The following is a 15,829-nucleotide window of genomic DNA, read 5'->3' as shown; positions in this document are numbered from 1 at the left end:
GCCATCTCTTCAAAATTTGTAACCAACTGCTGTTAACAATGGTTTTAATATGTATCATTATCGTGTAGAGCTTAGACCTTTTTACAGTGTATTAATGAAAAACACTGTTTAACAGTGGCTGGTACCTACACCACAACCTTATTTTAATGTTGCCTCCATGTGTTGTTAAAAAAATATAACTAAAATGCCAAAGGGACACGGCCAGAGGGAAAATGCTGTTAAATATGGTTTGTCTTATCTAGTTGTACAACACCATTTCACAAGGTTTGTTGCCAAACATAGCAGCTGATCAAAGAAGTCAGAAAGTGCATGTGTTCATGTTGTCAATCACAAGGCAATCACACAGCTTGGTGCTGCTCTCTGCGCGTTGGAGTATCACTGCGGCCAAGTTGAATTCCTACGGTTAGAGAGATGTAAGCAATAGGGAATCGTAGATCTGTGTAAGCAGTAATGCACTTTTGTCAACATACCCAGTAGTGAATATTCATTTAGCTATAAAGGAAGCCTGAATATTCACCAAACTATAGGATTCTGTGTAGAGCCATGACTCAGATGTGGATATTTTACATCATCTCTGGGCAGGTCATTCAATCTTTCTTACCTTCTCTTTCCACTGGAAGAACTATTTCGTTTCTTCTCACCTATGTCTGCTCTGACTGTTTAGGCCACAGTCTACTTGAAACAGGGACTGCCTTTCATAGAATCATAGAATTACCCAGGTTGGAAAAGACCTCGAAGATCATCACGTCCAATCGCACCCTAACCATAGTACCCTAACTCTAACAACCCTCCACTAAATCATATCCCTGAGCACCACATCCAAATGGCTCTTAAACCTCCCTGGGGAGCCTATTCCAGTACTTATCTACCCTTTATGTAAAGAAGTGTTTCTTAACATCCAACCTAAACTTGCCCTGGTGCAACTTGAGGCCATTTCCCCTCGTCCTGTCACTTGTCACCAGTGAGAAGAGACTTGCCCCGCTCTCACTGTAAGAACATTTCAGGTACTGGAAGAGGGCGACAAGATCTCCCCTCAGCCTCCTTTTCCCCAGACTAAACAGCTGCAGCTCTCTCAGCCTCTCCTTGTAGGGCTGATTCTCCAAGCCCTTCACGAGCCTCGTTGCCCTTCTCTGGACCTGCTCCAGTACCTTTTACACAGTCAACCATTTACTTGTTACCTATGAAAGGTACTGACACAGAGATACTGTATATTTAAAATACGAAGCATAACTCAATGCCATGCAGCATTGTCTCGCTGCAATTTAGGAGTGAGGCAAAGGTTCTTTTGATATGTTATGCCCGGCGTGAGATTAAGAAGAACATTCAAATGTTGATCCGACCAGTTTATTGGAAGTAATAGACAATTGAGGGGATGGGGAAGGGGGAGCGGCGAATGCCAAAATTAGGGTGATGGGGAAGGGAAAGTAGGCGATAGAAAAAAGGTAGAAAAGGAGCAAGAATTACGTTAAAAGCGGGAGCAACGTCACCTACCTGATGGCAGCAGCGTCCGTAGCACCGTTGTTAACGTTGGTCCGGGGACAAAATAATGCCGTTAGGGAGAGCACCGATAAAGGAAAGCAGGAAAAAGCAGCAAACGAGAGTAGCAGGCCACAGATCGATGAAACGCAGAGAAGATGGTCAGCAGTAGCACGGTCTCAGGAAGTGGAGTCTCGGGCAGCGAGGTCCCTCGGAGCAGAATCTCGAGCAGCAATCCCAGAAGAGAGAGTCGGCAGCCAGCTAGACAACGGTGAGACAATCTGAGGCAGATACCTAGATGCCCACAAAGGTTCTTCAGCATGCAGGCATCTTCTTCAGCATGCAGGCACTCGCGTAAGAAGAGCGATCTGATGACAAGAAAACCTCCTTTTTCCTAGTGAGGCATCTGGTGTCAGAAAACCCCTAAATTCGGGGTTTGTTCTGTGCCCTATTTTTAATCCTTCTTTCCAGCCTTCGAGACATTTCGCGGAAGGCTTCGGGTCAGAGTCCTGTGATTTCCTCAGAGATGTCAATCACCGATCTGAGAAGCCCAACACGAGAGAAAGACCACTTAAGGGCATTCAGTCCTTCAGGATGCCAACTTTCCTTGAGATAGGCCAACACAAAGACCACTTAAGGGCCATTGATCAGTTTATCTTATCTCCCTTTCGTAGCTCCCGGACTTGTCCATCTCCTAAACAAAGGGATTTCTCGAACCTTGGTTCCTGTGGTGTCTCAGACAAACGGCAGTCCTGTAACCTTGGCCAGGACTTGCCTGAACTTATCCATTTCTAGCAAACTTTGAGACAGTAATGTAAAAAGCATGGCCTTCTTACACATGCAGCATAATTACTGGATTTAAATTTTAGTATCCTGACAGAGACAGCTCATTGTATGCAATCAATTAGTACTGTATGCTTGAAAAGATCTTTCTCCCTGCAAAGCTGCGTAGTAGAATCAGGAATTATGAAATATTATTCTTTGATTGGTAAGATCTCACCATCTCCACAGCACTTTGTGCTTTGTGGGTTTAAGTGACTGTTCCAGGTCAGCGGTTCTTAAATCACAGAATCACAGAATTGTAGGGGTTGGAAGGGACCTCTAGAGATCATCGAGTCCAACCCCCCTGCCAAAGCAGGCTCCCTACATCATGTCACACAGGTAGGCGTCCAGGTGGGTCTTGAGTATCTCCAGAGAAGGAGACTCCACCACCTCCCTGGGCAGCCTGTTCCAGTGCTTCCTATGCTGTACTTTCATCCCATTACCCCTAGTCCTATCCCCACGCACCTACTGAAAAGAGACCAGCCTCACCACTGTGGCTCCCACACCTCAGGTATTTATAACCTGGATCAGGTCCCCTCTCAGCCTTCTTTTTTGAAGGCTAAACAGACCCAGTTCCTAATGTCTCTCCTCATAGGGGGATGCTCCAGGCCCTTCACCATCTTTGTGCCCTCCGCCTGGACTCTTTCCAAGAGATTCGTGGTCTTTTTTTGTACTGGGGAGCCCAGAACTGACCACCCCAACAATATCACCGGACCGCCGATAAGAGCCAAGCGTCAGTAAAGAACACTCTCACCACGGGCAGACGACCGCGAAAAACCAGTTAGAGACAGCGTGGAGGATCGCGCGTCTGCCACCCGTACGACACCCGTCGCGATGTGTCACCGAGCACAGAAAGTGAGTACTGTAGTTTAATAACACGAACAAACCCAACAGATACGTAGCATCCGACAAGGTCATGGCCCACACCCACCACACAGCACAGTCTAATCCACACCAGAAGCAACGGCGCTACGTGACAACACGACGGCAAGCGATAGACTACCATGGGGAAAGCCTCGGCTATTCCAGCTAATCTAACGAGAAAGCTCAGAGAATAGAAAAGAACGATAGATCACTTTGCACGCACACAATCGCCCACACCGCATCATGGACAGGATCAAGTTCTAATACAGAATATAAGATCAGAATGCGCGATATGAACCTTGAAAGAGAGAGAGAAGGTGTCTAAAGTAGATCGCGTGAACACCTCGCGTCGCGCACTCTCACTCGCACCGTGAGAGGTCACAGAAAATACCACAGAACCAAAATAGACCCGGACTGAGGCGCGAAAGGATCATGTTAGTTCCAACCCCCCTGCCTGGCAGGGCCACCCAAAGCATATACACCTTTACACTGTGGTTAGCATACAAGGGCACCCGTCCAACCTGGCCTTGACAACACCTCCAAGGACGGGGGCATCCACAACCTCCCGGGTGGGCAGCCTGTTCCACGAAGGCCTAAACCCACCTCCCCTAGTGAAGAACTTCCCCCTGACATCCAACCATAAATCTTTCCCCTCTTTTAACTCTTAAAACCGATTATTCCCCGGTCCTGCTGATTGTCAGCCCTTTTCAAGAAGTTTTACTCCCCTCTTGCGGCTTGAAGTAAGTTCCCTTCAGGTATTGAAAGGCTGCAATGAGGTCACCCCGCAACCTTCTCTTCTCCAGGCTGAACAAACCCAACTCCCTCAGCCTGTCCTCATAGGAGACATAGTGTCGGCGCTGCCGGGTCGTGCCCACGCGGTGTAGTGCCGCCCTGAGGCGCCATGTCCCGCCCTGTCCCGCTCCCATCCGCCCGTTATGTCCCAACCTCCCTCAGTCACCGCGCGGCCCCGCGCTCATTCACATCGGGTGACGTCAGACGCGTCACGTGCCTCCCGCCGTCACGCCGCGCGCGGGTCGCCGTTCCGCCCGGTGCCGCCGGCCAATCCCTTCCGCCGGCGGAGGAGGGACTTCCGCCGGGAGCCGGAAGCGGGTCTCTCATGCGAGCGGGTGGTTGATCCTCGGCTCGGAGACGTTTCGGGCCCCGCAGCCGCCGCCGCCGCCTCGTGCCCCGCGCCCCGTCCCGTCCCGTCCCGTCCCGCTGTGCTGCCGCTGCCGCCGCCTGCGCCTCGGCCCGGCCCCGCCCCGCCCCCCCCCGCTCCACTCTCTTCCTCCCGGCATCCGGCGGCGGCGGCGGCGCGGCGAGAGGCCCCGGCGCCAGCGGAAAGCTCGGCGGCGGAGACAGGCCCCGGCGCCCGGCGGAACATCCACCCGCGTCCGACCCCCCCCGTCTCCTTCTCCTCCTTCTCCCCGTCGAGGCTCGGCCCGAGGGCGGCGGCGGCTGTGACAGGTGAGCGCGAGGAGCCGCGGCGGGAGGGGAATGGAGGGGAATGGCGGAGCCGGGGGCCGCGGGCTCCTCCCGGGCCGCCCCTCGCGCTCCGGGGAGGCGGCAGGAGCCGCCATCTTCAGAGCCGAGGCGGTTCCCGGGGGAGCGGGAGGAGGAGGAGGAGGAAGAGAAGGAGGAGGAGGAGGCGGCAGCCGGCTCGGGGCCTGGCTGGCGGCGGGACGGGGCGAGGCGCCGGGCACGGCCTCCTCGGCAACGGAGCGTCGCTGTGAGCACGGCGGGGGGAGCCGAGCGAGGGCAGGAGCAGGGAACCGCCACGCGGCCCAGAGCCCTTCCGAACTGCGGGCACGGGCGGTGCCGGGCCCAGGCTGGAATCTGCGGCCTGAAGACGCAAAGGGGCCGCGCCGGAGCCCGGCAGGTGACGGAAACGGAGCGTGTGTTGCCCCCGGTATCGTGTTGTTGTCGGGCCTTATGTGGTTCCTGCCGCCGAGTTGTTTTCACTCTCAGTTTCAGTTTGTGCAGATGCTCGAAATTGCTACGTAGCTTTGCCCACGGTTTAAACAGATGCGTGCCTGCCAAACAATGTTGTACGAGATTTCTCCGTGGCAGATAAGTATAATTATTTACGTTCTGCAGGTAATGGAATTGAGGTGAAGCGGTTAAGGGCTCGCCTATGGCCACAGAAAGGCTCGGTTTCCAAACCACTATTTAAACTTGAGTCACAGTTGGGGTAAAACTGTAGCAGTTTTGTTTTCCAGCATCGTGCCCGGCTCTGGCCTGGTTTTGGTGGCCACATCAACCAAGTTCTTATGGCAGCGCCTCGGGATCATTACTGCAAAGCATTAACCTTTCACGTGGTTGAATTTTTATGTAAATCTTATCTGCTTTGAAAGGACTGGATAATTTTTAAAAGGTCAAAGTGTGTTTTGTTCTTTTTCCTGACTTGTTGGGATTTCACAACTCCACGATTTTGATTCGGATCTGGAACTTTTTATCAGTTGAACTTTCACTTGTTTCTTGCTGACTTGGAAGCCGTTCTTCTAGTTAATTCTTAAGATATGGAACTAATCGGCTTATTCATTCTGGAGATTAAAATGGCTTTAATGTTTTCTATTGGATACTATGTGTTGCGGGCAGACAACAGCAGAAGAAAACTGAGTTCTGGCCTGACATAGCAAATACAGAAAAACAGGGCTTCTTTTTATATGTAATATCTAAAGGAAATCTTATTCTGCTTGGTGTGTTGCTGTTGTTATAGGTATGCATTTTATATTGGTAGCCAATGTTGTGTTTAGTTGGTCTCATATCTGGAGAAGCAGAAATATTCCTTGTTGCCACTGAAATATGAAGTTTGTATAAATGAGTTTTTAGAAGACTTTTGACCTCTGATATTCCTAGACAAGCAATTGCAGATTCTCTTGGTAGAAAATCAGGTTCTTATTTGTAAATAGTGTTCTGGAATATATTTGTTTTTTCCCCCTGTGATTCTTTTTATTCTGTGTGTGTGTTTACACACGTGTGCCTTAAAGGAACAGAGAGATCAGCACAAGTGTGTTCTGCGTTGGTTGCTTCTTATGGCTTGCCCTAATACAAACACACATGTGGAAAGGCATGTGTGATTTGTATGTAATACGTGCATTTGAGTTTGTAGCTGGAACTCCAATCTAGTTCGGTGCAGAGCAAGATGGAGGGCAGTTGTGGGGACCTTGGGATTTTGATTTCTTTTGAGATATGCTGTAAGTGACACAGGCAATCTCCAGCTTTGATGTTGAGCTTCAAGTGAAGTTAAACTACTTTGTTTATTTTATTGAAGCGCAAAATAAATGACAGCTTACCTCTGTGTAATGTGTGTGTGCTGGGGAGACCTGCTGCTGGATTGCTGAATTCTCATATCTGGCAGTGGTTTTCTTTTAGATTAGCAGTGAGCTTAATTGGCTCAACAATATGAACTTCCTTAAATATTTAGTACGCTGCCGACCAAAATGAACCTAGGTGCAGAAGAGAGATTTCTCACCTTAGTGCGTGACAGATCTGAAGTGACAGGTAGTAATAAAGGAGTTGTAAAGAACAAAGTAATGGGGTGTAGAACTTCTGGTGGTATATATATATATATATATATATGTATGTATGTATGTGTATGTATATATATAAAAGCAGGTTGCTTTCTGGCTCTTCAGTGCTTACAATGTTTAATTCAGTGATTCCTGTATATATATTTGAGTTGTAAAGGTAACAGCTGAATGATGCGAGTGAGTGCATGGAGCATTTGATTCCTGTTTTTTGTTTGTGTTGGAAGGAGGGGGTTTATTCAAGGGCCGCAGCCTGATTGATTTGAAGAGCAGCATCCTTCTGTCAAGAAAGAAGATGCAGAGGTGGCTGTAAAGGTATCTAGGAAATGTGGTGTCAAGGAGGCACAGAAAAGGGCAGAAGAGGCGTGTGAAGAAAGCAAGGAAGCACAGTTTCAGGCCTGGGCAATAGCAGACTTTGGGAAGTGCAGTTTTTGCACGTGTGTACATGTGCATATGAGGGGCTGTTTTATGATGTAAGATGCTCATTCTGTTAAGAATGTGATCTCTATAGTCTTCTGTTTCTTCAAGCATTTCTACATAGTATGATATCTTTAGACAACTAATCTGTGTAACTCTTAGAAATGATTGCATTTATTCATGCATGTAACCATTAGTATTAAACTGAAATGAGTCTTAAAACTCTCCTGTAGTTTGCATTCAGAATGGGAGCACAGGTGCGAGTGGAAAGGAAGGATGTTACAAAATTGAACGTTGTAAGGAAGAAAATTAACCCCTCCCCCTGCAGTTTTGTAAGAGGAAACAGTATGTGGAGAGCTGTGTGGAAGATGAGTAAAAGCTGCTATTGTAGTAAAAGGCTCAGGAAAGGGATTTAAGCAATTGTGCTCCCTAAGCAGAGCATATATGTACTGAGTCTAATATATTTTATGACATATATCTGTTTTATATAAACTAGAGTGGTTTAGACAAGAGCTAGCCAGCTCACAAGGTACACCCAGTCATCAAATTAGTGAGGGGAAGGTGATATAAAACTTCAGGTTTAAAATAATACTTGTTTTATCTGATGTTCTTGAGATAGAAATTGCAAGCACACACAACATGCTCCTTTGAAGAAGCCTGTTATAAGTGTAAAGGCAACTTCTCCGAAGCATTCTCCAAAGCCTTTAGATTTTCTGTGCTAAATTTGAGGCAAGCCAGTAAGTCATAACAGTAGACTGAAAATACGGAGCTTCTGAAGCTCTTTATGTGAGTATGAAACTAGCAATAGCCATATTTTAGCTGGTCGATAGAAGTAATTTGATGCTGTACAGACTGGATAATTGAAGACCCATTTCTATGATAACAATGTGTATTTCTGAGGTTTCATCTGACAATAGAAACTAGAAGAGTAATTTTTGAAGAAGTTTGTAAAAACTAAAGTTGATGATTTTTGTGGTACCACCCATCCATTTACATTTTGCTTACTTTCTAAGAGCTGTAAGAGAGAAACATTCTCACATATCTTAACAGCTCACGTATCTTAAGTTTTTGTGAAGTGATGGAGCCAAGAATTGCTCATCTGCTTGTTTTTTCATTGGTCTTTCACGTTTGTTTGCTGTCCGTGTTGCTGCTACGTGCCCTTTCCAAGGGGAGAGTGGCTTCCCCCCATTAGGAAGCAGGTGCCACGGAGTAATAGCTGCAGAGAACAGAGGTACTTAAATGAGGTGTGACTGTAATATGGCATAATTTTGTGATTAGGATATAGCCGTGACGGCATTCTGTGATGTGTGCTGCTGCAGGTATTTTGTGTCTGGCTATGTGTTTCAGGAACAGCAATTAACTCCAAAATTGGAAGTCTGACGGAGTTACCAGTATGCGGCCAGCTATTTAGCCTAGAACATTGCAGAGAATTGGGGAAATGCTGTTTTGACGCCCTGATGAATCACCAATTTCTTTGAGCCTTAATCTTTTCTAACACTCATTTGCCATGGAGGGCTGGGCCGCGCGTATTCTGGATCCTGTCAGTCCAGCTCCTTAATGGGTAGCTGAATGATGTAATACAAAAGGAATCATTCGTTCATAAGCTGAATGGATTGCTGCCGCCTCTGTGCTTCCAGCAGCTCTGTTGTCCGCATAAGGCTATTGGCATGTAAGGAGCTGGTGTCCCCGAAAGTGTATCCTACAGAGAAGGTTTCTTCAGGATTGCCTTTATTTATCATAGACATCTCAAATTCAGTATACGTACGTACAGCTGCTATATCTTGGATGGATGGATGTGGAGACAGATACACGGATGTCTGCATATATCCACTATAGCTTATGATGTTGGCCTCAGAAATGCTTTGCTTCTCAGGGACTTCATGGAAGTCCTTATCGCTTGCACTGTTAAAACTGCACAGAAACTGATAGCAATGTAAAGACTTAAGAAATCAGTCCTTCAGATTCAGTCATGTGAAACTCCTTCAGGAACATACTGTATTTTGAGCGCAGTTGTGGAATGTAACGTTTTTGTCCAGATCTTCCTTGTCAAGCTGTGATGGGCTTTTTGCAAGTCAGTTTAAATACTGAGTCCCTTTATAGTTTGCAAGTCAGTTTAAATGGTACCCTAACCCTGTATAGTTTGCTGTCAGTTTAAATACTGAATCCCTATCTATTTAATTATTTTCAGACTCTCTTACCCAAGGTATTTTCTCTTTGCTTAAACCAATTCTCCTTCAGTTTAATACTGGTTCTTTCCTGCTAGACTCTGGAAATAAGTGACAGTGGAGAAGTATTAATACTTTATTGAGGACGTTTGGGAGACAAATTCCATCTGTCCTGGTAATGATGTTCCAGACTCACGTGACAAAATTGCAGACTTCTGTTATTCCATGAAAGATATTTCTCCGCAGATCGAAGCTTCTGCATCTATTTCCAAGTATTTTATTATTGTAGGATGTCAGCGAGGAGTCTCAAGAAATGAAATGTTACCTAAATAGCAGCTGTATCAGGGAGAAAATATTTAACCATTCGATACAGCTCACTTGTCAGAAACTTAGCAAAGTGCTTGAGAAACCTGATGGTGAAGTCTGTTGCTGGCTTTATGGGTTTGTTTGCTGTCAGTGTTGGTATGCATAAGAGTAGTTTTATAGGTTGTGATGCTGTCACAGGTTGCCCCACAACAGAGGCTTGCTCTGACTGTTGTTCAAATAAGGAACTGATGAATCAACAGGACAATGTCCAAAGTGGCTTGCTTTTTCACAGCCTGACGCTGGAGGTTTATGCTAAAATGTTCTGAAGTATTCAGCTGGTTTCTGACTTGTGTTCTAGGAATTAGAAAAGCAGCAAAGCTGGGCAGTGCATCAGGGCACAGCTACTTCAATCACTGAGTATCAAAGCTTAGGAAGTTGCCACCTGTACGTCAGAATTAGCAGACTTTTCTCCGAGTTTTATTCCCATTCAGTGTTGCTGCTGCCCGATGGATAGGGACAGAGAATGATCAACATGCTGCTGTTTGAAGCAGCAAGGCAAACAATTCCAGCAAAATATCACTGCCTCTATTGGAGCGTCTCCAGGATCTTAGGTCTGTATTACTGCTCCTGTTTAAAGCTTATTGTCCAATTATTTCAGTACCTGTCTAAAAGGCTTGGGCTGGGGGAATCCTATTTTTATGAGCCTGTTGCAATTTAGTTTATTAGGCATTTTGTTACAATTATAACCGTATTAATTAATGCTGGATTTTAATTGTTTGGATTCGAGGTATCAATGGAATTTTTAGGAGGGTCTGTTCTCTGTTATTTTGACTTGCAAGGAAGGATTATTGTGCTAAAATCTGAGCTCCAGTACTGGAACAGTCTATCCTTTAACAGTGAGTCAAAACCTGAATTACCTGTAGTTTTGATTACAGTGATACTCTGAGAAGGTGGGGTGCTCCAACTTGGAACAAATGTGCACCCAGTAGGTGACAGATTTTTGTACAGTGGTCCAAAAGTAAGCAAAAGTTACTTCTGATTTCAGTTCAGCTCGTAATGGATGATGGTGACATCTTTCAAAAGAAGAAGTAATATGAAAATCACTGGACTATTTGGGTTAAACTCTAATTTTGGCAAGAAGTTAATCATTGGCAAAAACATTGACTTCCTCTTATTATTACAGTCTCAAAGTTAAGTGATGCTTCTTCTGTAAGTAGTTTAATTTTGCTTTAGCTTTGGTCATGAACATGTTTCAGAACTTAAACCAACACATTTAATGTAAATGAATACCTTTCAAGGCATCTGAAGCAAACTCCAAAGCCTGCTGGATGTTCATCCTAGTTTGTAAGTTCTGCAGAATTGTTTATTAAAACAACCTTTGCATACACAATTCTATACATTCCTTTTGGAAGAGAACTTATCACACTCTTACTTATTATATTTGCTGTAGTTGTCCATGCCTTATTTGGTTCCACATATGCCTTCCTGGACCTCAGGTATTAACAGGTCCTTTTCTGTCATGGTTTCCAAGACCTTTTTTGACCAACAGTGTATTATAACAGCGCTGAAGCAGCAGTTCTGTTGGTATCCATTAATTCTTCCCTGGAGTTCTAGATGTACATGTATTTGCATCTGAGCTCCTTGGTTTCAGATCTCGGCTTCCCTGAATTAGGCATGTTTCAAAATTATGATGATAAAGAATTTAAACGTAGCTTCAAAGCTTGTTTGTGCTTTGAATTACTCTTTAAGTGTCCTGGAAGCTCTTAATACAGTGTTTGACCTCCAGTTCCTTAAGCACAGTGCTGACTGCAAACTTGAAATGTGAAATCTAAATAATAGCAATATGGTTGTTCTAAGATAAGCCTTTTAAAGGACGTCAGACTTCTAGCCTCACCTTTGGAACTGCCTTAAGAGCTGACCTTAGAGCTTCAAGTGATGTTTTTGAACATTCATAATGACAAACTGCATCTTCTGCTACCAAATTCCAGGTTTTCTGAAGAAGATGCTGTCTGTAAGATTGTGCCAGGCAGATCTGAAAGGAGCAGATACTTCCTTTGCCTTTGAGAACTGCACTGCTTCGAGTCACTAACAGATCTGTAGCATTGCATGATATTGGCCACTTTGCTTAGCAGCAAAAAGAAGTATGCGGAAAACTGAAAGATCATATTGGTAAATAAAGAGGAGGAACATCCAGTAATTGAAACAAGGAAGTTCATTGTTCCCAGCATTGCCAAACTGACATTCTTCATGCACAACCTTTAACTTGCTTCCTCTAAGCAAGTGCAGAAGCAGTTGGTACTCTGTCATGTGTCATCTCCTGAAGACTTAATTTATTGAAGAGCTGGAACAGGCTGACCAGCACATCAATTGCTGCACCTCAGCTTTAGAAATTGGAGTCTGCTGTTAAGATACTGTAGAGCTTTCATTTGTTTTATGAATTGCATCTATTCCCTAAAACCACAGGTCTGTTTATGGCGAGGCTGCCATCCACAGTTGCCGGGGGGTTCATTAGCCAGCAAAGTTTGGTATCTTTTCCATTTCCATCCTATTCCAGGATCAGTTTCAGTACCAGAATGAAAATTGCCCATCAGAGTGAAAGCGCAACAGTTTTTGTGAACTTTATTGCTGTGTATGAACTTGTAGCATAGCTAAATGTTGCTTCCTTCAGTTGTGGAATAGGAAGATTAATCTCTCCCACTTCCCTTCAACAGATACTTTAAAAGAAGAAACAACCCTCCACTAAATGAGAGCAAACCAGCTGCGCAGGGAGTGAAGATTAGCAAGGAAACATATCATTATGCATGATAGTATCCTTGCATAGTAATTTTTCATCTGTACATGAGAGAAGATAAGATAGAAAGATACAGACTTGGTATCCGGAGTGCCAGGGTAAGCTCGCTAGGTGGGAATAATATGGCAGAACAGGGAGCTATAGGTTAGAGGAGAAATATCTGAGAAGCCTTTTGTGTGGCTTTTTCTGGTAGTTGTGTTAATCTCTTCATTGAAGTGTTGGCTATGGGAAGGAGTAACATAGGCTGAAGATATTTGGAAGTATTTGTGAAGTTTATCTTATTTAAAATAGGTTGGAGTTCAAGTCGCCATCTGGTGTTCTGAATATGCCTATTTAAAAATAGTACAAAACTGAAAATAAGTGTTTTATGAAATCCATAGGCAGATACCAACTTCTGCCCTGTCCAGTCCAGGGGAAGCTTTAGCTTTGTTTCCAGCTCATTTTACGGCTCCTAGTCAGTTGTGCTGTTCTGCTTTCCTCATGCACAGAGGTGTTGTGCAATGGTTAATTTGTGTGACCTCAGTGTGGACGGGCAATGTGGATGATGGTGACTAGTGGTTAATTAGATGTGGTTTTCTGTTTGACGGTGCTAAACTTCAGAAATGTATTTTTGTGATGCTTTCCTGACGTGGGCATTAAATGAAAAAATATATAAAATTATAAATCAGTGCACAGTATTTGGTATTTAAAATCTTAGTGTTACATTAAAAGCCTGGAATTTGTATGCATAGACATATCTAAAGTTGTTGAGAAGCTCTGTCTTTCAGAGACGAATGCAGTTAGCCTACAGAAGATTGCAGCAAAGCACCTACAGTTAATATTTGTGTAGCAGGTAAACAACTTCAGCATTGAAGTTTCTGTATTAAACATACCAGCACATTTTATTTGCATGACCTCAGGTTGGACTTGCATTTGCAGATCAGGATCCCAGCACACTGGACGCTGTACAGGATAGGCTGTTGCTTCATAGCTCAGTTGTACGTAACAGGTAAATGTGAATGGGTGGGAGCATCACAAGAAATGAATGAGTAGTGTCTTAGGGTAATATATGATGCCTGTGCTTTGATGAAAGCCTCATTAGTGGGCTTCTTTGTCTGTAGTTCCATATATATTTAAAAATACTGTGGATGGAGGGAGCTTCTGTCTTGCTCTACAGCTTCTTTTAATCCATGTCAGCTATTAATTTGGTTATTTTTATATATACTTGGACACTATTTGGGTTGGCTGTTCTTAGAGAATTATGTGAAAATTTAGCTTTCCTCCACTGTTAGGCTCGTTTAACACTTCTGATGTTATACACTTTGGAAGCAGGATCAGGTATGGGGTGCTGTGGAGAATGAGGTGTATTTCGATCTTTTCTTGCTTTTTTTCTTCTCCTGTGGGAGGGGGAAGAAAAAGAGACGAGTGTTGGGAGTTGGGGTGGAGGTCAAAAGCTGACCAGGTGTAGTGAGGGAATATTTTATTGGAAGATCATGCTTTGACTTACGTAACGTAATTTGCTTGAGTGGCAAATTTCTGATCTCTTTCCTGAGGATGAAATGCAGGCCTTTGGTAGGCCTTGGGAATGAGTGTAGTATTTGGAATTCTTTAGTTGAAAGCATTCCCTAGATAAGAAGTACCAGCTTTACGGGAGCTTTGTGATCAGAGATCCTTTCTATTAAGGTGGCATCTCACCCTTCAAAATTATTGTGGCTTGGCTGAGCTACTAACAAGTACTAACAAGTTTAACCTTGTCAGTTGAGGGATTGATGAGATAATGCACAGTAGGAAGAGTGAAGAGTTTATTTTAATTAAGTTTGGTACTTGAAATCTGATTTAAAAGAAAAGCACTTACCAGACATACTGTAGTTATATTAGAAATAAAACGTGCAACTGTATGGATAACCTGTAGGGTGTGTGCTGTAAGTCACTTAAAGCAAAGAAAACAAGCTTGTGGCTTGGTGATGGATGTGCTGCGTGGAGCAACTCCACTTAATTAATGCTCTGGATTTTATAATGTTGTGTGCTTCGGTTTGCAGTCAGGAAAGTGCTGCTTCAGATGTGAAAATTGAGAACAAGCTATAAGCAAGCTTAAAACTGCTCGTGACACAGTGTCACTTCTCTTTAGGGCACATGGTACCCTTACAGGCACAAAAACTTCTCCCCAGTGATTATTCCTGATTTAGTGGGCACTCATAGTACTCTAAAAAGACAAAGTTTCTTAGATTATGTTCTATGAAAGAAGTGATGCGTTGCATTTCTGAGGAGGACATGCTCCATAGGCTCAGTGTTCAGTTCTTTGATTCTTATTCAGGAATACATGAGACAGTAGCACCTGCATGTCAAACCTGTCTTCTTGGTGTGCAAAAGGACTGCAGATATTAGGGTCCCCTTCAATAAAGGGATTTCCTTTTAAGTGCATTTAAAATACAGAGAATAAAGACTAGATTTAAATAGCAGAGTTGTTTGTTGGTAAGGGTTATCCCATCATCTTGTGTTTGTACCATCAGTCCTTTTTCTTTATGTTTTGTATTAGACGAGTGAACAAGGCTGAACACTTCCCTCTATTCTTGCTGTTAAATGAGACATTTTCATATACATTTATATAGAGCACTTATTTACTAGTATCAGGTTTCTTTAGCATTTTATCACCTTTGTTTAGTGACTTACTGCTTTTTGTCTCTTGGGCAACTAATTACTGCTAACGATCTGAATTTCTGCACTTGCAGAGTAATCAGTTCTAGTGTGCAGTTCCTGTGTTTGTGTTCGAGTTTGGATCAGAAAGCTTAGTTCAGGATGAGATTGCAAATCACTTCTGAAGCCTAGTGCAGAAATGCTTGATGAATCTTTAAAGGAGATCTAATGTTCCCTTTGCACAGCAAACCTAGCTGTTTTTCTTGAAATCTCAACCATCCTTTGAGGAGAGACTACGTTTGAGGTGAGAATGGAATTGCAGGATAGTTTTGGAAGATATCAGCTACATAAAGAACAGAAGGTTTTCTTAAAAAACAGCATGCGAAGCAGAGGAAACAGCTCTAAACTCCTCAAAGCAGTTGCTTTGTGTTGCAGAATGTTCAAAAAATACAGCATTAAGATTTAGGTGGGCTGTCTGGAGCTCTGTCTCTCGCTAAGAATGCATTTAAAGTGGGCTATAAAATACTTTGCGTGTGCTGGGTGTACTGGAATGGGTTCACCTGCTGTGGGGCTGTACGTGTTCTTCTGCAAACCCCACATTTCTGCACTGTTCTGGGTTCTTCCTGGGGAGTGCTCGGGCATAAGCCATTTTCTTGGCAGGAAGGAAGAAATGAAGAAACTCAGCACCTTCCAGTAGTCGTGTTGGCACTTGCACTGGATGTGCGCGTGTTCTGAAGCCTTCATCCGGCAAACTTCGATAGTGTCTGGGCATGTGGTCAAACAAGGCTCCAGAGGTGAAACTTTCAACTTTCCCCCTGCTGTTTGGTTAATTAGCAGTTAAACAA

The 15,829-nt window shown here is 44.1% G+C and overlaps 1 protein-coding gene across 3 annotated transcripts in view; it reads left to right on the top strand.

Annotated features, from left to right (window-relative positions):
- Positions 1-4,428: 4,428 nt before the first annotated feature.
- Positions 4,429-15,829, top strand: part of LARP4B (La ribonucleoprotein 4B) — a 50,273-nt gene continuing 38,872 nt past the window's right edge. For 2 of the 3 annotated variants that reach the window (XM_032442986.1, XM_032442987.1), the window contains exon 1: positions 4,429-4,629. The gene's annotated coding sequence lies outside the window, so the exon portion shown is untranslated. The remainder of the gene's footprint in view (positions 4,630-15,829) is intronic. The other variant, XM_015853082.2, reaches the window with a different exon arrangement.

Source organism: Coturnix japonica, chromosome 2, assembly GCF_001577835.2.
Source record: "Coturnix japonica isolate 7356 chromosome 2, Coturnix japonica 2.1, whole genome shotgun sequence".
NCBI classification, from domain to species: Eukaryota; Metazoa; Chordata; class Aves; order Galliformes; family Phasianidae; genus Coturnix; species Coturnix japonica.
This window is presented reverse-complemented; position numbering and strand designations above follow the sequence as displayed.